Source organism: Poecile atricapillus, chromosome 9 (assembly GCF_030490865.1).
Source record: "Poecile atricapillus isolate bPoeAtr1 chromosome 9, bPoeAtr1.hap1, whole genome shotgun sequence".
NCBI classification, from domain to species: domain Eukaryota; kingdom Metazoa; phylum Chordata; class Aves; order Passeriformes; family Paridae; genus Poecile; species Poecile atricapillus.
Window position 1 is genome coordinate 11,372,971 of NC_081257.1, and position 26,453 is coordinate 11,399,423.

A 26,453-nucleotide genomic window follows, 5' to 3' on the forward strand; every position below is an offset into this window, starting at 1 on the left:
TTTTTCTTCTACTTTCTCATTGCTGAGCCCCTGTAGCAAATACTTGATCAAGACTAAGGTAAAATCCCTTAAATAGGATATTTTCCTTATACCTCACATTACAAGACATGCAGACATGGATTCACAGCAGCTGTCTGAACTAGGCACATAAGAACACCCTTCAATTCTGTCCAGAATTGCAGAATATTATGTTCCACTGTGCCCATCAAGTCCACAGATTAGCCTGGACACATGACTCTCTCTGTAAATCACTTTGCACCTTGTGACAATTTAAGTTTCGTATCTGTGTCTGCAATCTGAAGGGGAGGGAAGGCAGAAAGATAAATCTATATATCTTAGTTCCATGATGAGATCTCTGTTAATTAGGTCTTCCCCAATCATCACCTCTTTAATTGGCATTTTTCTAGTGTCAGGAAGAGACGCCTAAGATTTAGATGTCTGATGCTGCATAAAAAGGCCACCAAAAATCCACAGCCCTGTGCCAGCAGAGCAGCATCTATTGACAACAGAATTGCTTCTTGTTTTGAAAACAAGGTCTAAGCAATGAAGTATTTACAGTGTCAAAAGTGAAAAAGAAATGGGGGAAGAAAAGAAGAAGAGTTGTCACAAGTTGTTTCTAAAAAGATAAAGGTTCCCCAGCCAAATGGACATACCACCATCAGATCAGGAAGACAAAAAAATAAGAGGTCTGTACCAAAGGGAAAACTCTGAGCCCAGATGCCAAACTCTTGTTAGTCCATAGGTTTCTAGGCAGAATAGTCCAAGGTATTTTAAGATGTATAGATTAAGATTTCAGAGTTACACTACACCTCAGGCTTGCAAGAGCTTTCTGTAGGGTTTTTATTTTGGGCTGTCTTGGTTGTACACGGACTAGGAAAATAAATTTAAAACACTTCAATATCTCTTTCCTCCTTTCTTGTTCTCTGCAAAATTCTTTTTCTAGTCCTGTTCATCGTGTTCCTTTTTCATCCTAAGGAGCCATATCTTCTGGAAGAGCTTACCTGCTAATATTCTCAAACATTATTTAAAAAAGAAAAAAAATGCTACAGAATTCAAAACAATATTGTTCAACTAGGTACTGATACATTTATTTATGCATTCCTTCATTCCTTTCAAGCAAAATCTGATTTGGCCCTACATCTTATGTTTCTTAAAGATAAACAGGGCATTATTAAAAAAACATTCTTGTTTAGGCTTAAGCCAAATGCACCTTGGTGAATATGACAACAGTTCTTATTTATGCACAAGTAAACCAAGACTGTATTTGCACTATGCAGTTTTAAGGGTTTTCTGACATTATAAGTCAAATTGATTCTGTTAATTGTTTAGCAAAGATGAGAAACATTCAGCTCTTTCATAATATTTTATGCTGAATGACATTAACTTATTGACTTTGATGGTTACACCTCTTGTTCAAGATAAATGTTTCTAAATATTTTTACTGAGAATGTGTTCTACATAAATTTATCTAGCACTGCATTTTATTCATCAATAAAAGTGCTACTGATTAGAAGCTCATGATGTAGTCAACAGAACTGTTTGTATGAAAATCTACACATCTTCAATAGAGAAAGAAACAAGGGCAGGATGGAACATTTTTTTGGTTATCTAGAACTGGATATATTCAAACTACAGGGTTGTTTAATGGTTTCTCAGGCTTTGATTTATTTCACATTGAAGGGACTTTGTCCCACATCAAAGATGTCTGTTAAAGAAAGATTCTTTTCTTAAATCCCTTCCCCCAACCTTTGGCCAAACACCTAATTTTCAATTTAGGAGCTTGTGACAGTGAGATACCTCCCAAAGGCAGAGTATTTAGACATTTAGGGAACTAAACAACCCTGTTGTGATGAAAGCTGGACATTCCTCAGTGCTGGGATCAAATGAAAACATTGATGTTTCACTAAACTTTGAAACTGACAATGTAAGAGTTTTACAAGAACCATTAAACATTTATCATCACATCCTGCAAATTACATTTAGACAAGGGAAATAGTTACATAAAGCAAACAATCTTGTATAGAGTAAAAAAAAAATAAAAATGCAGGAACTTCTTAAAAAATGGATGCATATTTAAGAGTGATGCCTCTTTGCAAAAACCTGTCAGCAATAATGGGTTTCCATAAACAGGAAATGGTATTTTAAAAATAGGAACAAATTATTATCATCTCTGATGACAGAAACTACATACATACTTTCTTCTGATTATGTTCAGTTCAAAGTCCATCAAGTTGAGCACTTGCACAGACTGAATAACAGGAAATGGCAAGGTCAGAAGAGAACAGTGGAAGTTTCTGTAACTCAACTGTGGCAGAAGTTGTGGCCACTGGAGATCAGTAGGGAAAGGCTGAAGAGGCAGAAGAAATGATGTAACCTGGGAAAGTGAGGTTTTAAGTTTGGAAAAAGAAGGTTTGAAGAACCTGCAGGGCAATAATGAGGAAAGAAGGGGAAAGAGGCTGGAGATAGGATTGAAAAGAAATCAAATGAGCCTGAAACCCTGGAAGGAATATTGCAGCTGGAAAAGGCTGTAGAGGGAAAGCAGATAAGAGAATGCAGAGTCACTAGAGGCTCCAAGAAAGGAGACACTGAAATCCTGGATATAAAATTTTATAAGAGCAAACCTGGGAAACTAAGGATAATGTGCTTCCTTGAATTAGGATGACAAAGTTGAAACTGAGACATATCCATGCAAGTGTTGAGATATTAGTAACTAGAATAGTGCAACATTTTTCATTTAGAAAATTTCTCTTAATGACATGAGGCAGATTGATTTTGACAGGAGTGGCTGGCAGATGGAAAGCTCTTGGTTCTCAAGAAGAAAACTGGGAGACAAATTTGGAGAGATATCACAATTCAGGATTTCTTGGATGTCAAGAGTGTAGAAATGATGAAAAAGAAAGAGATATTCTTGTTTGCCCTATAAAGTCTAGAACAGGAAGCTTCTATATTTTAGAACAATGTCTTACAAATCTTGCAGGTACTAAACAACATGAAAATTAGCTAAAACAGATCAGTTTTAGGAACATATGCCACATTTTAAATTTGCCTTTAACTTCAATGGTTTTATACAAATCATTGCTATAAGAGAAATTGCCCTCATCTGTTATGCAAAACACCGTTTTCAGAAGTGCAGCTCAGTCTCATTGAAACATAGACAAATATTTGTGTTCAGATGATAAATTCACTTGCTTGTTCTAAGGATTCATTATTTGGTTCTGCATCTATAAGGAAAACAAGTTTGCACAAGGGTTTATCACTACTCCATTTCAATAGTGCGCAGAAATCTTAAACTGCTGGAAATGCACAACTGTGCTTTATGCAACAAAAGCCTATTTATAAATTATGACTCTATACACAATATGCCTTGGGGATTGTTCCTGTTCTAATCAAATACTTTTGCAAATTTGTTGCCAAGAACTGAAAAAGTATTTACCTGTTATAGGTGAAAAAATGATACTATCAGGTAAAATATGTTTTCACATACACTGTGGATGTTTTATTCACTCACTAGCCAGCTTCTAAAGGTTCCACAAAAAATTAAATCACATACCTTAAATATTTGTCTGCAAATAACACTGGTTAAATAACTCTGCAACATCTGGTTTCCTTTTCTGTTTGCTATTTGAGAGATTTTTCTGAGTATAATTAATCCTTATAAAATGGGAATAAAGTGAGTTATTGTCTTTTGGAAACTGATGAAGTATATTACAACTACAGAGAAAGGAACTGTACTTCATTCTGCACAGCAGAGTTAAGATGCCCACAAAAAAAAAAAAAAAAAAAGTTTATGTTAATGTGGAAATGGTGCTTGGAGCTCAAAAGTCTAGATTCACTTAACAAATTTAGTAAAATGGAGTACTTAGAGTAACCACAAAGCTGAAGTGGAGAATTTCAGCAGGACAGTTCGAAGAGCTGGAAAATAAAAGCACAGACAGACATGACAGGACAGTTTCTGTCTGCCTTGATTTTCCAGGGCTCTATGCCAACACAGACTGAATTTGTGAGCCAGTACAGATAATCAAAGTGGGAGAAAAAATCCAACATGTGAATGGTGCTTCTATGGGAGCTGTGGTAACATACACAAGTATTTGCATGTTCATGACAGTATTGATCTAAGACCAAAAAAAGGTTTTTTCCTCCCTGTATCTGTCAGTCTGCACAGGAGAACAAAGCCACACTCCTAAGAAATCATCTTTGAATTTAGGATTCATTACTGTAACACTTTAACCAGCAGACCTTGACAGGGCAGCTCCAAACCAAGCTGTTTAAAAAACTCGACATCAAAAAAAGTCTTTATTATGTTAATTACGGTAGGCAAAAACTAACTAAATAACTAAGATATTCCAATCTTTCTTTTAGAAATCAGTAAAACTTTTGCCTTTGTGCTCCATAAACATAGGTTTAACATAAAAAGGTCAACAAGAGGCACTGAATCTTGTTAAAAATACTGTTCTACCCCCCTGTTTCCATTCCACATGAAAAAAGAAAATAAAAAAAAAAAAAATTAGGAGAAATACTAAATTTAGTAAAACAGTCCTTCCTACTTGTCCAGTTAAAAATAAATTAAAGGGTGGATTTTTTTTCCCCTTTAAAATCAATTTTGTCACCTTATCAAAATCACCAAAGGATATACATTTTGATCAGCTAATATGTATTTATAATGCATAATAAAATATTATCTACTTTCCATTTCTGTTTTGAGGCTTGATCTGATTTTGTGTTCTAAACACAAAGTCCAACTTTTGCAACTTTCTTGGTCACCTTTTATTATCAAAGCTTATTTTACATTTCTACAGGACACTACCCACAAAAGGATTCAGAGTTTATGGAAGAGGCTGGTCCAAGCCCTTTGCCACCTACCCAGGCAACAGCTTGAACCTCTGACTCCCAAACGTAACAAAAACCTTGACTTTGTTCAAGAAAACCTCAGCAGGACTCAGGATGTAACCTCCAGTATCCCTCAGCACTTCTGGCTGCACAAGGTACACGAAGGAAGAGTGGGTAATGCATGCAGGAGTCACACAGTCGTAACAATCTAAAGCACAAATGTCCATTGCTCATTGCATTCAGACTAATAAAACTCTAATTTTGCAACCCTCTTCATTGTATCTTTAGAATAGGATCTAGGCCTGCTGCATACCTAGAAATATATTGGATTTTTCTTGCTGAATCAAGTTAAAACCATTAATTGGAATTACCAGTTTGGCCAAAATTTATTAACTACTCTAAGTATGACAGATTACACCATTTCCAAAAATCAGTTTGCTAAAGGAAATCTTCCCAGTGAATATGTGGTTTTTTCCAATATGCTTCAAATTTCTGCATTTTTCTGCATCAATTTGTTATGGAACTATCTTTCATATTACCCCTGCTTTTATTTTCTTTGGTGTTTGTTTTTAAGTAGAGTCATGAATGTATTTCCATTTCATGCTATTCCCAGTTAGGAATAAAATGACGGTACTTCCAAGAAAGAAAATTACCCGGGAATCTGTTCTGCATTTGTAGACAGGAGAGAGGCACTTTGAATGGAGAAGAAGAATTAAATTAGCCCCAGATATAGGGGCTGAATACTAGCCATGTGTTTTTGAAGTGAGTATCTGCAAACCCTTTCCTATAGATCCTTTATAGTCTGAACTTTATAACAATAAAGGCATAATCTGGTAAAAAGTTCACTGCCCTACAGCAAGCACAAAACACTTTTTTTTTTTCCTTCATCCAAAGGAACCACTGGTCTTTGAATAAAATATTTTTACCTTCCCCCACAGTCACCAGTTTAGAATGAAAGCATATTCCATGTTTAAGATTCTATATTTACTCAGTTTAAATATTTATGGGTGAGATGTATATACAGTATTGAATAAAACAGAAACCAGATTCATTCCTTAATGAGTGAGAAAGAATAAACTTCATATGGGGCAAAAAGCAGTGCTAGAAATTGTCACTGCTTTCAAGTCAGCAGCCACAAGAAATGTTGTCTTCTCAACTACTGTACAAAATAACAAAGCCAAAAGCAAGTGGTACTAGTTTTTCTTCTATATTATCAGATTTTTATGACAAAGGTTAGAATGTTCAAAAATGTGTTTAAATTTATTCAGCTGTTCTCATAGTTTCATGTTTCATGGGACTGCTACACTGCATTATGTTCCCATATGACTAGATTAAAGCTATCTAACAGGCTGGTGAAGTTATTAGTCCAGCATCTGAATCTTTGTTCAGAACCTTCCTCAGCAAGTATTGACAAGCTGCAACAGTCAGATTGATTTGGTTTGGGTTTTTTTTTTAACAGGACATCCATGGTATTTGTCAGATCAACACTTCTAAAGAGCGCTCTTCCTCCAAAGACGCTGATAAACTAAAAGTGGAGTTAAACCCATTTGTAGGGAGACTGGACAGCCCAAGGGAGAGGTAATGGGATACAGAGACTTTAACCTTTAGGTCATCAATTTAAATTCAGCTCAAGTTGATCATGACCAACATTCCCACATGATGAATGTTTGTTAGCCTGTGTAAAGAAATAGACACAATAAATATTGGTGGACACATTACCAAGGTAACTGATCCCTTTTGGTAATCTCAAAAGAATACCTACACTCTGACAGGCCACCAAACAGTCCCAGTTCCTCTGGTTTCATGGAATCCATCACGACTGCAGACTCCTAACCACCATCAAATTGCTTTCAACATGTTTTGGAATTTTTTTTATTTTTTTTATTTTTTTCATTAAGTGGATATCTCAACCAGAAGTACCTTCAGCAGCAATCAAAGAATTAGCTTATCAAAATAAAGTGTGCAAAGAATACAAAAGACAATATTGAAAAATGGTGTTAAATTCATTATAACCCAAGTACTACTTTTAGGCAAAGTTGGTTGAACTGTTAAAAGAATGGATATAGGAAAAACAGAAAAACCCAAGACAGCTGACAGGAATAACCAGAGGCATGGAAAGACAGTTCTATAGGAGTCTGAGACTGAGATTTAGTTTAGAGTCCAGATTAACAAATGTTGCCTGGTATGAATATATAAAATAATGATTATTACAGGCATTTCTTCAGAGCCTGGGGGTTATGAATAAAGCTAAGCACAAAAGTTCTTTCCCAGCCTATAAGAATTCTGAAGATTTCAGAAAGGTCTTGTTAGTATTAGGACAAATCCTTTCACAATTTTCACAAAAGCAGAGATACCCAACCTATTACAGACAATAGTCCAGTGGTAAAGACAGTTGCCTTGGATGCATTAGATATTCAGCTGGATTTAAGTCTCTATTCAGCTGGATTCAGAAAAGGAAATTGAACCAAAGTCGCATGTCTTAAAGGATAATGCCCTAACTATTAGGCTCTGGGTATTGTAATGCAGATTTCTCTCAAGGTTTCTTTTTGAGCAGTTCCATTTCCAATAAATTATTTATTTGCTATTTGAAATTAAAGCTTTTCAAAGGAATTTTTTTTAAACTACACTTGACATGAAAGAGGTTTCAGGTTTGATAAAGCAGCAATTTCTATCAAAAACTCTGTCAACTTGGAAAAATCCCTATTAGGTTTAGTATTTCTGAGAGCAGATGCAAAAAATTGCAGACATTTGTAAACAATCTTTATCCTTTGTGGCAGCACTAAAAAGAGGACAGCAAGACCATGTCATGCAATCTTTTCCTCCTCAAGATATCAAGTGATTTAAGGCTGAGGAATCATTGCTACTAATCACACACAAATCAACCTCTCCTATAAAATGAAAATAAGAAAATATGTATCAAAATTAACAATGTTTTTGTGTAAAATTGATCAAGGGAAAAATGACAGTGTTCACACTACTTTTTTTTCCTGACAATGAAGTTGACTATTTTTATAGTGGGGAGGATAATGTATTTTATGTGGGCTTTCACTAACATATGAGTCATATTTACAATGATTTACTTTTACCCTTCCAATCTATAATCTTGGAAGTATGCTGTTCCCAACTGAAATAGCAATTTTCATGTGATTTGAACTACAAGTCTGTTTTTCTTAGCTTGCTCTTCTGTTGCTGATCTTGCATTTGACTATTGCCTCCATCAAGATACTTATTGAGCACAACTTAATTATTGTAACTGCCTTATGCAGGGTTTCCCAAATTACACCGATTGAAACCAACCAAAATCATGTAATATAGTTTATCCACAGTTGTAGAAAAGTTATTAATTTTTTAAAACCTCTACTCATCTCCAAAGTTTACCACTCCAACTCATAGCTTTCTGTAGCAGTGTTTTTTCCTCCTTGCTCATTCTCAATTTTCTCACTCTGGCTTTCATCCAGTCCTCTCAACTTTTCTCTGTCATCATGTGTGTTACTATGGTGTGTTTTTTAGCTATTTATCCCAGATTCATAGCAGAGGTATCTAAAGACCCCCTTTAACACACCCACTTTAAAGCAATTAAGTCAACACCGTGCTAAGCAGTTCCCTACACCAATGCACACAGAATTGTTAACATTACAGACTTTATCAATTTAACTTCTGTTCACTGGGAAAGGAGAGACAGATTAAGGGACAGTGAAAGTCCTGTGTGTGGAACCAGAAATGCTGCCAAAGGAACTGCAGTTAAACCATCAACAACTGGGTACAGACTGCATCCTTCCTACTTAGGAGTGTTTTCCTACTACATAAAAAGTCCCCTTGCAATGACAATAGATACTAGCAAGGCAGAAAATACTTGTCTTTAAAACCAACCACCTGTCATGAATAAAAGCTTCTATTCCCACCTCCACCACCCCAATTCACCACATTACAAAGCAGCAATAGCTCACATTTGGATACCAAACTAGGTGCTACATCTACTGCCAGGAAAGTAATGTGTAATGAATCACATTACTCGTACAGCGTTTTAAACAGGTAGAAACAATTACAGAAGAACTGCCAAGGAAATCTACAGTTCCAATTTTATACTGTCTGTAGGTCTTCAGACTAAAACTAATGCACACGTGTCATTTTCAAAATTAACATTTCTATTAAAAAGAAAACCAGACTCATCCTAGTTGATGTTACACACTTATTCACTAGAATAATTCCACTGAGGCAGATAAATACATTTGCATGAAAAGGATCTACACTGCAGGACTTCATAAAAACATACATGTGGGACAAAAAGAGCCTAGGAATTAAGTCAGTCATTTTGACAAACTTGTTTTATAACTGCAATGCAGTCAGTTTAGTTGGCTATTCCTAATTTCAGATCTAATACACACTGCTCTACAATACTGCCTGAACAGCATTAAAATGATCAAAGCAATTTCACTTTTAAGCTTCAAAACACACTATGTTTGCTTCTGGTTCATAAGTGTTGATGCACTTTTGAACCACTTATTTTTCCTATCATCTTGCCTAATTAGAACACATTCTTTAAAACTTAACTTTTGTTTGAAAAACAGGTTTATAAAATTTCTCAGTTCCACATTCAAAAGAGCTGTTAAATTAAATTAATTAAAAGACTAAAAATGTAGGAATTCAAAACGGGTCATGAGAAGAATTTAGGCATGTGTAGTCAAAATGCTGATCCTGGAGGCCCCTATCCCACCCTGGAGATGTTTCTGGTGGCCAATAAAGGCTTTGATGGCAATGCAGACCCAGAAGCTGCATCTCTGTGCATGGCCAGAGTTTTCCTGCTCATCCAGGGTGCTTCATCTCATGGCTCAGTTTATGCCAGATCCTGAGGGGAGCTGCACAGCTGATCTGAGGAGTTTGACCCACCAGGTGCTCTCAGAGCCAGCCTGAAAACACCAACCAGGTGGGCTCCCTACAGAATCCTTCAGGCGCTGTTTCTTTCTAAAACAGCACATGAGACCAGTCATTCCCAGCCTGGCAGCAGCACTGCTCGTGCCAGAAGCCAAATCCCCTTGTCCCATTCCTTCTTCAGCCTTGGACCCAGCAATGTCTCCTAGCAGAACATTCCAGTCAGCTACAGGCTGCAGTAAATGCTGGGGTAAGGAGAGGAGATAGCAAAGTTCTACCACAGAAGCTCTTTCATTGTACAGAAAATAATTCAAGATTCATTGGGCCAGAGAAAGAACACAAGAGGGAGCAAGAGTCTGTAGCCTAGTGATTTGGGCACTCAGATGGGAAAAGGAGTCCTGGGTTCTTGGCCTGTGCTCCATAGAAGGTTCATGCAATTTATCTAACAGCCTTTCAACAATTTAAGTCTTAGCTTGAATCTGGCCATGTTTTCCTTCCTGATCCAAGTCTATAAATAACACTTTGTTGGCAAACATCAACATATCTCTTGTATGCTTTTAACGCTAAATTTTAAATAGGAAACATCAATAAAACTGAAATGTGTCAAAACCTGAAAGCTAATTTCATATTCATTTTCCTTTATAAATACTGAAAATACAAGAACTTACTTGTGATCATGTTAAAAATACTATTAAAATGCAAATACATGGTTTTACCTGTGTCAATAATGCTATCTTGAATCACTAGATTGTAATTCATTTTTTCATTTCATCTTTCTCAGGGTGACGTAACATTTTTAAGAAGTTATAACAATAGTAATAGCTTTCTAATGTCTTTATTCTGCTCAGTTTCTGATTCTCACTTGACAGTATTTTCATTTGCTGGTTCTCATTCCCTAGCACAACAGTGCAATGTCATGCAGGCAACTTTAAATCCAAGCAAGGTTACCCTGAAATTCCCACTCCAACGATTTCATGGACATATTTCTGGTTTTGCTAAACATTCTTTTCATAATAGCTTCATTTTGGGCCTAAGCCTACATAACAGGGTCCCTTTAAATAATATTCCATGCCTTGAAACATATTACAAAAACTGTTATATCAGGGCGAGTTATGCAAGGGCTCTCTATGGTTTTAGCATATTTACTCTGTCACGCCATGTGTGAGACTGCAGCCTCCACAACAAAACCTTTACACACTGAAGTCATTATCTCTGTGAAGTCTGCAACTGGCATTTAAAACTTATTGATGGCCTGGGTATTGGTGGCTCAGTAGGCAGCACTCTTGCCGGAGGCCCAGGAGGTCAGGGGTTCACATTCTGCTCAAAGAACAAGTTGGACATATTCCAGGTTTGTGTGTGGGCTGTGCTACACTCCTAAAGGGGCAGTCCTTAGGACAGTAAGCAAAACCTTGGCTTTTTGGGGATATCAAAGTCCTCTTGCAAAGGGAAGAGGAAGAAAGTTTAACAAGTGAATGAACACGATTGCACTGGCTGGGGACCTGGATTTGGTTGTGCACTAAATACGGAATGGTCCAGCTAGACTACACTGAACAGCTTGAAACAAGCTGCCACATTTTAGTCTCTGTGGTCAGCACATGTTCAAGGGAGGAGTGCAGACTCCAGGCATGCTCAGTATTAGCCAGCTTCCTCAACAGCAGTGACTTTGGGTTCAATTTCACACCACAGAGCTATGAGAAATGCATATGCAGTTTCAACAAGTGAGCAGTCCAAACGAAAATGCTTTAACACTGGAGCAACTTCCACCCATACTATACAATCACTGAAAAAATCTCCAGCCAAATATCCAAGTCAAAACTAGCAACACATATAGAGAATAATATAAATCAAGATTCGACCTGCTCTGGTGTTAAACTTTGATACTTGAATATCCCAGATGTCTCCCTCCTCCTCTTCTTCTTTATAGACAGGTAAAGATGGATCTCTTGAAGGAACTGGGGATCACACTCTAGGCAAAGGTTGGACAGGTGATCAATGTACAGCATGAGATTTTGCCGTGGCTATGTGCCTCCAACAGTGACTGGATCATCTGGTTTAGAAAAACAATTCAAAATTGTAATATTTTCTAAAGCACTCGTAAGGGAAAAATTAGCAAAAGGGAGAACATGTAATTTTTATAACATGAAAAATATCACAGAACTTCTTTCCATAATTATATATTTAATTTCAAAAATTCATTTATTTCTTATTTAACATTTAGTTCATTAACTTTTCAATTCCTTAGAAGTCAGTCTTGAGAGGACTGCATCCCATTTCCACTGGCAGAATGTGTTCAAAAGTTACCGGTGTGATATGAAGTTACTCTTGTGTCAATATTTTTATTTTTTTTTGGCATTTAGATTTAGACACAACCCTACAAAGTGCCAGGGCCAGGCCCAGCCCATTCCTTAATCAGGTTTTGGAGCAAGCCAGTATTTATCAGCCAAATGGGATTCTACTCTGCAGTGCTCTTCAGGAGGTAAGCACAGAGGTTAATGTTTGTTAATGAAGATACATCTCCCAACACTCCCTCCTATTTCAATAGAATGAAAGATTCTATTGAAAATTTTCTAAAGGACCATTCAGAGAACTTGAATGATACCTTTTCTTCCAGCATTTAGGAACACCATCTTTTATCTACCTATCTTTTACATGGTGCCCCCATTTGGGTTTTTTTTACCATCATGGAAAAACAAATACTGTCCTCCTTCCCAGAAATATCCATTAGTATAATGGATCTTTAGGTTTAAGTTTGGTGAAACCAACCTGTATTTAAGCAACAGTGTTTACACACAGTAAAAGAGATAATTAATTACAAGCATCATGACATCTTTAGGCTATCACACAATGTATAAGCAACGAGCTGCTTAAATGAAACAAGATATTGATGGCATTATTTCAAGTTCAGAAACAGAGGAACTCCTAACATAATCCCAGTGCAAATTTGCAAAGTATGCGTTCATTTTGTCACTAAATATGAAAAGGAGCTATTTCAAGGAACGAAGGATGTCCTCTTAACCTGCAACAACAAATTTGTTTGTTTTTTTCTCTTCTCAGTAAGAAAGCAATTAGGATTTTTTCCAATAAAAATATCCTTGTCCATATATAAACACTCCTGGTAATCATGTAATTACCTTACCCAATCAGATTAAATTGCTGTCAGTTGAGTTCCCACTGTTGATTAACTTTTGTGTACTCTGAACCTAAATGAAGTCTTTAGTAAAGTCACTTAGTCATTTACAAAGGTGTCTCTATGATTCCAAAAAAGGGTAACAGCAATATATTATTTGCTATAATCATCAAATATCCAAGGTCAAGGATAGATCACAGTGGACCCCTTTTTTAAAACCCAAAGAAACACAGAATTAAACTATGTTGCTTATTTTTGTGTTTCTTGCCATGACTTCTAAATGTAATAGTAACCTTTGACCCCTCATATTAAACACCATAATTATGTAATTAAAACTAATTATGCAATTTAACATACATATTTTTGTCCTACAACAGGCAGGTCAATTACCTCACTCATTGACTTTGGAAGCTTTCACAGTTTAAACAAAACAATGTGGCTTTCAATTAATTTTAAAGTACAGAGAAGGAGCAGCAGAACAGCAAATCTTCACATTGATACTGCATGGAGGGATCACTTACAAACCTCTTCATTTTGGATTCCATAGATTAAATCCCTTGATAAAAGCTGTTTAAACATCTCTTTAAACATCATTCTTCTATGCTGATATCATTAGAAATGTTAACACATTTGTGAACAAATCATATATACACATTACTTGCTAAATGCAAGAAAGGAGACCAACAATGTTTTCTTTGTCCCGCTTCTTTTCTTCAGTGTTGTTTCGTCTGCTTCCTCCCATACTTCACTGCCTCTATCCCTGTTTCACCTCCTCTTTCTGAAGTCTTTTTCTTTCTCCTGTTTTCTTCATTATCTCCTCTGTTCCATTTTTAGCTGTAAAGTTTATCATTAATATCAAACTGTTGTAGCTGTTGCCTTTTCCAGTTTCCATCTGCATCCCTGACCCCATTCACAGGTCTTGGCACCAGGTGGCTTCTGAGGATGCTGATCCAGCTGAGAGGGAACTTTGGGCTGCAGAAAGCTACAGCTGAAGCAAATATGGCACATGCTCTAAAATGAATTTTCCACAGAGGGAAATTTGGTACAAGTGAGAGACACTTTATGAAATTGTTGAAATATGTTCCACCTCGATAATATCTTTTTTCTCTTTAAACACTTAGGTAAGCTCTATATACTGCACTGAAGGTTTTTCAAATTGTACAAGAAAGATTCATGCAATATTACATTTTGTCCAAAGAACTTGTTCAAAGAATAAAATTAGGATTATCACTTAACCATATGTTTACTCTTCAGTAAACTAAATCCTATTCTCTAAAGAATAATTCTTAAAGCAAGTATAAGCCCAGGAGCTCTGTATTAAACAGGATCATGTTATCCTGTTTTTTTCAATTGTTGTATTGACCACAAATGGATCCAGCAAAGTTAACAGGCCTAGATGTGAAGCAAAGGGACAGACCACATATATATAAATATTCCCTATATATATATATACATCCCATATATATGTACGCATACATACCTACATATACCAATCAAGCTTTAAGTTGTTTTCTCTAAATCTCTTCTCATGTGGGGATAGCTTCTGGAAAAACACATATGAAAATCTTTCCTGACTTCTTGAAAGTATGGCAAATATACCTACAGTGCACTTTGTGCTTTGGTGTCGTTTCTAACACCATTTTTGGAGTCCTTTCAGTTCTCTGCTTTAATTAGGCCTGACTTGCACAAGGAGCTTGAAAAGATTTCAGTAAACCCTTGACATAATGGAAACAAGGAGCACTGAACTCTGAATGAGGAGTTACAACAGGAAAGAAACAATTTAGGACGGTAGCAGGCTGTATTGCAACATTAAACCTCAAATTTGATCTGTTTTACACAAAGCAAACCAATATATTGAAAGAGTGCCCCAAACTTCTGGACAAAACTTTGAAGGAAAATAATACAGTGCATGTGTAGAAATTCTGTCCAAGGGACTGGAGGAGATTATTCCTTATATTCTCATTTAATAAAAAGGTTCCTTCTGTTTTGACGGAACATTAAAATTCTAATTCAGCTCATAGAGCATCCCAAACAGAGCAGCAAAAGAATCTGTGAAGGAGCCCAAATATGGTGCTATTGAAACACAGTGGATTAGAGGAATTGGGATAGAATCCTACAAGTGGCTAAGCAGCAGCAGGAGGTCAGCTTCACAAACAGCAGGATGCTGTTCTTGCCAGACGTGAGTGACATAATACAGGCAAAACAATCAAGATTTCAGCTGATAAATGTATGCCTGAGGAAAAGGCCTTGCTGTAGAACTTTCATAAGCAACAAATATTTAAGCAAATTCTGCAGACCTAATTTACAGGAGAACATTTTTTCTTATACAAACATGTCACATTAACCATGCAGAGCAGAATTCTTTATGACATAAAGACAGTAATTTTAAGAGCCTAAATGTAGAAAACAGGAGTCTTTTCTCAATTATTCAGTAAATGGATTAAACAAAGAGCTTTCATCGTTTGATGCAGCTTCAAGTGTTTCCCCAGCGATTCTGGGGATAATACATTAGAATGATACACATAAAAATATTAACTCCAAATATCTAGGATATCCAGAAAGAATAACAGATGCCACGTAGCCCCATTGGTTATTCATAAATTGCATATATCAGTATCATTAGACAAGTTTCAAGGCTCTGAAGGTAACAGTTGCATTAGTAATGAGACATTGAGATATTAAAGTAAGATGATCATTAAATAATTTTGGTTTCTGAATTTTAAGGTATTATATTAAATCAGACTTTAATTGCAATTATCTATCTTTCACTTCTATTTTAAAAATATCTTTTAAAAGGCTGAGATTCCACTTGTTTTCCATTTTATGCTATGATCAATTAAAAGAAAATTTATTCAATTGCTTTTTAGCTAGGGAAGTGCAAAACATCATGTGCAAAACACTCATCTGTCTACCCCAAATTCTTCTCTGTCCTCCACAAAATACCCTTTTGGGCTAAATACTTTTGCAAGTCTGAAATAAATTGTAATTATGTGGTCAGCTTCCAGCCTGGAGTAGAGACCAAACTTCCCCCAGACTCTTAGGGCATTGTGAAATAAGAATTTCTACATGGTGTAGCTGTCTGTTTTCATTCAGAAATCAGATTAAGAGGCAGTTGGGCCTTTGGGAACATGAGCTACAGTGATTAAGGATGAGAAGAGAGAAGGCCAACCAGAAGCACAAGTGCACAGAATTCCCCTGCCATGGCTTGAACAATCACATAAGAACACCATGGCACTGACACTTGTGAACACCTTCTCCACATGGCCAGCAGCTCACCTATGATCTGACCACAAAGGGGGCATTTCCCACCCCAGGAACCATGAGAGAGGATGTGTGTATTTTGATAACTTGATGGACATTTGAATAACCTACTGAATTTCTGCTGGAGAAAGACCAGACTGAAGAGCAGGCCAAGCTTGTGCTATCTGCCTTCAGTCTATGGACTTGTAACAAGATCTGTGATCTCAATGTGTGTGATTTCTGGAGATCTTTGATCAAACCATACAATCAGGAATCTGAGATGACATGGAGAGAGCCACAGCACTCAGCAGTTCCTGCAGGAGGCCCCAGCTCAGCTGGAAGAGGAGGCGATGCTGCCTGTCCCTCAGCTGCAGCGCTGCTCCTGAGGGCCAGGGTCACCTTGCTCTCGTCACCAGGGGCAGTGGGACATCCTCACATGCACGGCTGTGCTGCACATCCATGGCTTGCTTGGTACGGAGCAGAGCAGCTCAGGAAAAGCTGATTGAGACATTGTGCTGAGCTAAAAACTGGATGCTTTGTGGATATCTGTGTTTTGGCCTTTCCCCAAATGTCTTCCCCCAACAAGTGAGAGAGGACAGCTGGAGCAGACGAACTTTCTGTACCCAAGAGACTGTTTTTCTTTCCTTTGAAGGTATTACTTGCCTGTTATTACATTTACATAAAGCAGCTTTGTTCTTTCCCATATATAGTAAATTGCACTCCTGTATGTGAACATTGTGTAGCCATTTCCCCCCAAATACAAAACAGAATTATCTTCACTGTCATTCAAGCCTTTCTTTTTCACCCATTACAAAGAATTGATGCAAATCTATTTTTGTTTGGTCTGGTTTATGCTGACAGCAATTAATTCTAAAGCCTCAGCATAAAGACATACAAGAATCACATATGTTTTTAATCTACAAGCAAGTTATCCAATTATTTTAGGTAAACTTTAAGATCACAACCATCCTTACCAACTCTGATATGATAGGCTATTTTCTTCTTAATGGCTTAAGACTAATATACACTGCTACAGGGAATACTCTTCAACATTCCTCATGTTTTACCTCCTGATCTTGAAATAATAATATAGTCAATGAGCACATTTTGTTTATACTTGTTAGTAAAAAGTCACTAAAAGCATGCTGGGAAATAATATTCCATGCCTTAGGTCTCAAACAAGTTCTCTTTATAAATAGAGCTTGTGTAAATCACAGACAAAGTTGACAAATTTCATGGATTAGTCATGGTGAAAATATCAGATTTAAAACAGATTAATAGGAAAATCATATTATAATTCTGATTACCCAAATTCTGCATCTTTTTGAAGAATGAAATGAAAAAGTAGTGATAATTCTGGAGCCAATTCACTAAATTACACTTGCACTGAGTTGCGTACAGAGGATAAATATTTCTCATTAACCTTGTAAAACCTCTGAAATCTATGTTTAGCCACGTTGGAATGAGAACATCACAAATTTTAGGGATTATAGTACAGCGAAGCTATTTCAGTGCATTTTTCCATTTAATTATGCTAGCATGAAATTATTTTGTCACCTTGCAGAAAAAAAAAAGGAAGCAACTGATTTGAAGTTAAAGCTCCTATTTTCACAATTACTTGTATTTGGTGCATCTACTCAAAAATTAGAGAAATAATATCTGAAAGAAATTCCACTTGAACAGAATATATCATTATGCCTGTAAAAATATAAAATTCATAACTGCAAAAAACAACATTCGGAGTTATATCAGCTTTCACATAGAACTTCACGGCTTTTAAGTCTTTCATGATGATGTAATTTAAATTGAGGCCTTATTTAAAAGAGAGGTTATACATAACCATGTGATTCAAAGAGACTTGTTGACTACATAACAATTTGGCTTGATGCCTCCATGTCCTCCACCGAGCTGCACAGACCACTTGTCATCCTCGCATCTGAAGACAGCCAATTTGTCAGACATTTGCTTTAATTCTTTTTTTCTTTGTCTTCTTTACAATATCCTTCATATGCATCCTGGTCATCAATATCATATATCTGACTGGAGGATGGAAATTCATTTGTGTTTCCGTCTTATTTTCTTTGCATGCAATCCTCCTGGGTCTTATAGGATGTGCTTAATAAGAACCACATTATTCTGCTAAAGGAAGTCCTTGAGCAGACTTTGAGAAGCAGTATGGCAAATTAGTTTCAGAACGTGGAAGGTCAGGTTGGAAATAAAAAGCTGCAGTTATCTACAGTGTTTTCTGCAGTTCAGAAAGTAAGAAAAAGAGGCCTAACCTTCAAGAAAGGATTTGTTTGATCTTTCTCCTTTAGAAAGCTGGACTAATTTATGCCCAAACAATAAAATGTTGAACATTGGCTGAAACTAATTAAAATTAGCTTTTAGTTAAATTCACATTTGTAACAAATGTACAATCACACTTCTCTTCCAACTGCATTTAAATGTTTTTGTTTCCACAAACAGAATGCTGTTTGTAACAAATTCTATACCATTCAAATATCTAAATTTAAAAGTGTGTTTGAGTTTGAACATAAATAACCTTCTGCATGGGAATTCCAGGTTTATAGGTGTCCTTGCAACCTTAATTCTGCCCCCTGGTGTCTATAAATTATGGCTATTTCTAACTAATGATCACACGTTATTTTTCACTCCAGGGTCTGTGTTGCTCTGTCCACAGGACAAATATTCCTTACACAGTGCAGTTGCTTTCAGCTCTACCCGTTTTTAAAATGCTGCTTTTTCTAAGCATCTCCCTGAAACTATAGTGCTGTTTGCTTCCTGAGCTTCCTGGGCTGCTCATCACCCTTTCTGGATCTCTCTAGAGCACCAACAATCCACCTTCTTTTTTGTGACAGGAGAAGAGCATTATTATCTGAGTGGGAAAAGATGGTGCACAGACACTGGGCACAGTTTCAAAAGCCTTTCTTGCAGATGTCTTGGTCATTTGCTCTGATGTGTTAGTCTTACTTGTGTAAAGTTCTTCAGTTTTTATAGTCCTTTTCATTTTTAAAACAGTTGAAGAGACTTCAAGATGTTATATTTGACACATCTCTATAAAATAAAATTGTATTTTTTTATTTTCCTCACTTTGTAGATGTGAAAAAAAATTGTTTTTTTTCCTGGCAGCCCAGAAATCTCAGAGACGGCCTAAAGCACAGAACCACTCCTGCCTCAGTACTGGTTTTGTTCCTGATGACCAGACACTCTTCCTGTCATCATGGCAAAGATTTTATCACTCTGAAGTTGTTGAGGGTGCTCTCTGCATCTCAGACAGGCCCTGACTGAATTAAACAGAAGTTCACACAATGCCTGCATTTTGGTCTACACAATTTTTTAGCACATAAGAAATCTGAAGCAGGAGCATGGATGGGGCTACGTTGCCCAATAACACAACTTTTCTCTGCCACAGTTAATCCCATTTAAAATGAGCTCAAGAACGGAGTCAGGGCAATGGGAAGCAAGCATGGAACAGCAGAGAGGTGTTACAGAAAAGGCAGTAAATGTCTGTGCAACTGAAAAGTGCAACATGTAATCAAAAGGACACCTAAAAAAAAAATAATTATATGAGATACTTTAAATCTGGCACTTTCCAACTTCCAGACTTTCAATTTACATGTGAATAACAATTTAATGAAACCATTGTGCTGTCTTGCAATGTGTATTTGCTGTATTAAAAGACAAAAGTTGTAGATTACTTTAATGATCGCTTGTGCATATCAGAAGCAAAGTTTGAGTTTTTAACAGAGTTGAAATACATGTAGACACCATTTAAAATAGACCTGCTGCTATTGGGGATCACTTCAAATCAGTGTTGTGCACTGAAAGAAATTCTAACTTACATACCTGAAGGCATTTTGGTTTGCTTTGTTTATTGTTAAGGCACATTGGAGCATAAATCCATCACTTGCTCTCTGAACAAAATCTGAGTCCCCTCTGGAGTTGTCATGCAAACTAAAACACAGAGAAAATAGGACTTCTGATTCTTTAAACTGACCAGCTTTCTTTCCCTACTTTGAAAGAGATCTGATCCAAAAATCAGCTGGACTTCTCTAAGGAGCCTTTTTGCAGATTCCCAGCGCAGCTTGGAGCAATGCCTATGGTCAGGTTAAAAATCAGATCTACTCTCTAAGGATTTTACCTTCTGGCTCTCAATCACACTCATAGACCTCAATGAACTTCTCATGATCTAATGTCAGTAAATTAAAATCAGCTAAAAAATTTAACTAAATAAATTTATTCATAGAAGCAATGAATGCATCATTAAGATGCACTAATAATCTCAGTCACGTCTATCAAAAATATTCTATTTTCTTTGGCAAGACCAGATTAAAACTGAAATGGTATGAAAAATCCAATTTATTCTCCAGTAGTGAGCTTATATGTCTTGTGTTTGTACTTAATTCTCCTCAGTCATGAAGAATATTACAGTCAAATTTTTGATTCTTAATACTTTGGGATGCAAGAACTTCAAAATACACGTTTTCTACTGACCCTGAAATGAGCAAAAACCCCACAAAGTTTCTTTACAATTCTAAATTCATGTCCCCCCCCCAAAATAACAACAAAGAAAACCCTGAACAGAAAAAAAAACCCACAAAAAAACCAAAACAAACAAACAAAACCAACAAAAACACAAACAAAAACAAAACAAACAAAAAATAAACAAATCTGGACTACATTTGGTCAAAACTTTGACATAATAATCTATTTCCCATCTTCCCACACACTGAAAGAAACAAGTAATCTATGTTTGTAAAGTGTTTTAATGGCCTCAGATGAAAATTACAGAAATGCAAAGCAAGTATGATTGTTGTTCTGATGATGAAAACGTCTCGTTCTGCTCACCATGTTCATTGCCTTAAGTAACACAGTGGGTAGCCTGTTATTACTAAAGGAATAAACTTTTTCATCAAACACTCTTTATAAAAATATTTCCCTGGAAATGTAACACAGCATGTAGCAAGACTACTACAATTTTCCATCAGCTATGAGTACATGCAGCATAGGTACTGTTTTTAGATAATTTCACCCGAGCTTTTTGGCAATAGTTCCTCCCAAGGAAACCTACATTAACCAGAAATTTAGAGTCTGTTATCCCCAGGCCAGCTTCGTTGGAATTTTTAATATGGCACTGTCTATTCAACAGTTGTGTGTAAAATGCCAATAAACTGGCCAGAAAAGAGCTGAAGGGCTAATTGCCTTTTAACTCCACTGTGATGATAAAGTCATGTAGAAAGAAAGGAAAAACTCCCACTGCTTTAACAAGTTTATCTGACTGCCACTTTAACATTCTCTGTCTGCGTGCACTTTAGTGCATTCACCAATAAAAGGATAAAAGCATTCAAAATCCTGTACCCTCAATAACTAAGAAGTCCAGATTCAAAACGTCTGCTCTGCTGGAATCAGCCCATTAGGTCAGCCAGCTTTTTGCCTGGTACTTGATTTCAGCTATACAGTATGTACCAGGAAAAAAATTTCCTTTTGATGCAAAAGATTATAAATCCTTAGGAAACTGGAGTGAGGGAAGGAAAGGAAGGATGCCATTTTGAAATTGTAATAAAAAGCAGAAACTGCTTCTCACAGATGAAGGGTGAAACAGCACCAATCAAGCCAGTGATGAAAATCCCATTAACCTTAAAAGGTCAAGGAATTAACTTTAAAAAAATAAAATACAGGAAAATATAGCATAATTTATAAACTAAATAAGCATATAATTTTCATTTCTTCTATTTCCCTTCAAATACATTTTATATTATTCTCTTCAATACTTTGCTTTTCAAAAATCCAGTTTTATAAATATGATTTCTTTCATCTGAACCAGACTTTCTACCTAACTCTGCCTTTCTGCACTTTCTTCATAGTGTAAATGCTTATTAATCCATAATTAAAAGTAGATGTTGAATAATGTCACTTATGGAAGTCAGTGCTATAGACAAAAGGTGCATTTTCCTTTGCCAGCAGAGTGATAACCATCCTTGTCCTCCTTGATTCCACAAAATGAGACAGTTGCTAAAAGACATTTCTCAGAATGATTGAAAAGAAGAAACTAGTGGTCATTTAATTTCTTTTTTTTTGCTAGACCTGTATTTTTACTTTCACCAGAGAAGGAACACTGTCAGCTCTGATAGTGAACTGACCTGTTCCACTTAATAAAATAAAATAAAAGCAGCAGTAGAGGCATTGTGATTGCCAGCTGCAAACCACTGAGTGTTGTTTTTTTCTATTAAAAATCTCTTCCATGTTTTTCTTATTGTAACCTGGAAAGAGTACAAAATCTGAAATCCAGTGGAATTTCTATTGAAAAGAATACTGTTAACACAGAAAGTTCCTCAGGTACTCACCCAAGCAAATGTTGTATCATATTACAGTAAAATTTAAAAACAGAAGTTCAAACTAAAAATGAAGTATCCTTCAAAACAGACTCATGTGCATCAGAGCCTATGCATTAATGCACTTATTTCCATAGAGCTCTGCATTTCCCTTCTCCATCACTTTATAATTTGTTCCAGATTTTGTTATTTCTTTCACATTTGAAGGTACATTGTTCCACATTTGAGTGATGAAAGACTGAACTGGATGGAAGTACACTGAAATGGTAGAGGGAGAACGAAACAAAAATGAGGTTAAATTTTCAATTTATAAGGTACTAACAAGTGAAAGAAATCAACAAAAAAACAAATAAACATCTCTTAACAAATAAAAAAAGTGCTCAGGGACACCCAGAGTGGTCATGTTCACAGTACAAAATAAACAACTTTGCTGTCCTTCTGAATTTGAAATGCAAATACCTAAGGCAAGCAATGAATTTCTCCCTAACAATGCACGACTTTTAGGTTGTCACTGCAGTTCAGGGGTATTCTTAAAGCTTAGATCTTTCTTACTAGATTAGAAGGCAGAGTAAACTAAAAGATCAAGCTAATCTAGGATAAACTTCTTTTCCACAGTTCAAAGGCATTGGCCTTTCCACAGGTTCAATTGCAGGTTTCTTTGAAGATGTGCCCTAAAGTTCATTAAAGAAATTTCACTGACTTGAACTGATTTTAACATTTAAAAGATAATGTGAGAGCTTCACTGCCATAAAGAACCTGACAGACTGACTTTGAAGCTCTTTTGGCGGCATTAATTATTTTATTCTTGCACCAAAAGCCTTATTTAAACATATCTTTATGTTTATATCCTTAGAAATACTTTGAAAAATGAAAAAAATAAACAACCTGGAAGCACAGATTTTTTAAAATCCAGTTACAAAATCAGTAATTAACTATTTCTACAGAATTCAAAGTCACCATTTCTGATATTTTTCCCCTTGTTGACTGTACTTAGTATTTCCAGGTGGTACTGCACACAGTGCTTAAGCAACATCTAATTTGTACATAGAATTTTGAAGATAATCATAAGGCAAGAAGAACTGGAGGCTTTAACAATATAAAATTCAGACAGATGTACACAGCCTCTGTCATAATAGCAGGTCCTCCAGAGCCTGTGACAATAGTAATGTGAAGAGGAAAACATTGCTTAAGACTTTCTCAACCTCTGCTGAAATTCTGAGACACATTTTCTGATTTTAACTCCAGAATTTTAGTTGATGGTTAAGAGAAATCTTTGGTTTCTTCCATTAGGATGAATGTTCATCTCCTTATTTAGGGAGAAAAAAAGGATAAAAAAAACCAACCCTACAAACATAACTTACAGACTTATGAAATAGCTTACAGTGTATTACACTTTCTACCTCTTTTAGTGCACAATGCTGCCCTGATGACATGAAAAATAATGTTCTGTGTGAACACACAGAAAATTTCCCAAATCAAGGGCAAGCACCTTGGCATCAATTTTCTGAATAACCAGATACTCTCTAACTTTCCAGAAGAGAAGCTCTGGTTCCTGCTCACTGCAGATTTCAGACTTCTACATCAGACTCACAAAAAAGGATTCTTGAATTCCCCTCCATTCCATCATGTTTACTCTATGTCCTACCTTACTGAGCAGATTCTGTCAAATAAAAACTCCATCGTGGAGTCTGATATCCACTGTTTTGTAAACACTGCTCATGCATGGACCTTGTCTTCTTGGACAATAAATTCTACATATTTAGATAAACTAAATACTTCCATTGCCTCAAAAAGTTGCCTACAGGAAAAGTCAGATATTCTGGCAGTACTCTATTCCACCTTTAAGTTTTTTATACCTTGAACCTTTATGAGAAAATCCTAAACAGAGAACTGTCATATGTACTAAGGTTTATTTGCAGCACGTCATCCTCAGCTCTCTGATTTATCCTCTGTTACTGTTTCTCTTCACAAAAGCACACAGCTGTCTCTTTTAGCCTATTTGTTTCATTTGCTTTGCTTTTCTGAGTTCAAGATTTTATGTTGTAAATTAAAAACAAAAAAAGTGACAGAACTATTTGCTGATGTTGACACACTTAGGTTCTGTAGTAAAAGCTGTCAGGCCATGCAGCTCACTCAAGGAAACAGTGTCTTAGCAGAACAGTGCAATTGATTACAAAATAATTATTAAAACTGTTACAAGTTGACTGATACAGGTATACATACTGAAGATGAAACATATTACAGCTTTTGTTAATTAGCAGATCTCTTGCTGTATATTTAACCTCTTTCAGGAATGAACAAGTAAATATTTTGCTGATTAAAAAGATACTGAGAAGTTGATCTTTTTTTCTTTCTGCTACCAACCTTAATGTTAACTGCATAATACAATTAAAGCCTAGATATTCATCACATTTTTTATCTTGCATACAATGTACTTCATGTGTTCTCTAGGCACAGGAAAAACTGCTATGGTATAACAACATTATCAGCTTATGAGTTGAAACGAACAAAATGTAGAAAGTTCCAGATCTAAGATCATCTCTTCAGCTTGAATTTTGAACCTTATTAGATATTAGTTATGATACAGCCCTTAATTCTGCATATTTTGTTTTTCCCCAGGACTCCTGCCCCCGTCAGTACACAGAAGGAATATCAGGCTATGATCACCTAGCCAAGATGTTTGATCCATCATATCCTCAAACTGGGTAACTGAATATTGCTCAGAAACAAATGTCAGATATTGATTCATTCAGGCTTTTCTAGGGCATCCTTTATTGTGACATTATAGCATCCATTTACCTGGCTGTCACTGCCCACTACTTGATCCACTCGCACTTATCCTCATCTCTCCAGACTCTCTTCAGCTCCTACCATTGGGGATTTTGCTGTCAGTTCCAATATTGACTCCATCTTCAATCACTTTTTTTTCCCTCCAATTCCCATCTCCCCACCCTTTCCTGAAGAGTTTAGCAGCTTCCTGCCTGTCTCCTGAAGCCCCAGCCTTTATTCCCACCTGTCTGCACAGGTACCTCAGCTATATCTCACCCCATAAGTGACTTATCCTCTCTTTATCACGCAGATAAATTCCCTAAGAATCTCACAGAAAGCACAATTCCTCTATAGCAACCAAATTTAACCAACATTTTCTTGGACAGCAGAAAATACATCCATGAAATTAATACAATCCAACTGCTAACACTCAGGACACTATTTTGAAGCAATTGGATCAGGAAATCTTTTAAAACAAGTATTATTTACAAGTTTGTTGGCTTTGGTTTGTTTTTTTCCTCTATTCACTGTGTTGGAAATAGCTGAGACTTTCCAGCTAAGCACCTGGAATCATTTGTGCAGAGTATAAACTCTTCAGACAGATACCTCACTTGGCAAGTGTCCCAAGTAATTTTATAAAATTATCAGCTAAAAGAAAGGATTTCTTTATGGGAAAGGTCAGACAACCTTTAAAAGAAGAAAGGATAACTAGGCAGGACTGTAAACTGGGAATACATAATGCAGATAAATAAACCCCATACCACTGCTTTACTGTAATGACTTATTTTTATTATTTAATTTTTTCTGTCAGAAAGGAAATTCTGAAGTGCTACAATTATAAAATAAAAAAGATTTGGAAAATCTTGTTTAATAATGATGTTAAAGTAGCTGAAAAACTCTATTAATATGCAGAACAACAATAAATATAGTTTAAATTATTATTAACAAATTTTATTGACAATTAATTTTTTATATATTTATATATTTATCCCATATTGATTTAAATTGTCAGATATTTATACAATTTTGATATTCTTCTTTAAAAGAATGATAGAAATACAAAATGATTGCATCCATATATTCAATAGAAGGAAAACAAATATATAACACTTTCAAGCTACAGTATTGCATTACTTAATAAATATTTAAATAGATTTAAATCTATCATAACAATGTTTTTTCTTTTAATATGTTGTACTATATTAGTGTCCATGGTGAAATTAGGGACACAATTTGCCACAGACCAGGTTAATACAGATATATATAAATAAATACCAAATAACTTATCT

General features: G+C 35.9%; 1 protein-coding gene across 1 annotated transcript in view; it reads right to left on the reverse strand.

Moving 5' to 3' along the window:
- Nucleotides 1–26,453, reverse strand: part of ERC2 (ELKS/RAB6-interacting/CAST family member 2) — a 395,998-nt gene that overhangs the window by 46,170 nt on the left and 323,375 nt on the right. Inside the window, exon 16 of the mRNA XM_058844563.1 lies at nt 11,553–11,743. The gene's annotated coding sequence lies outside the window, so the exon portion shown is untranslated. The remainder of the gene's footprint in view (nt 1–11,552; nt 11,744–26,453) is intronic.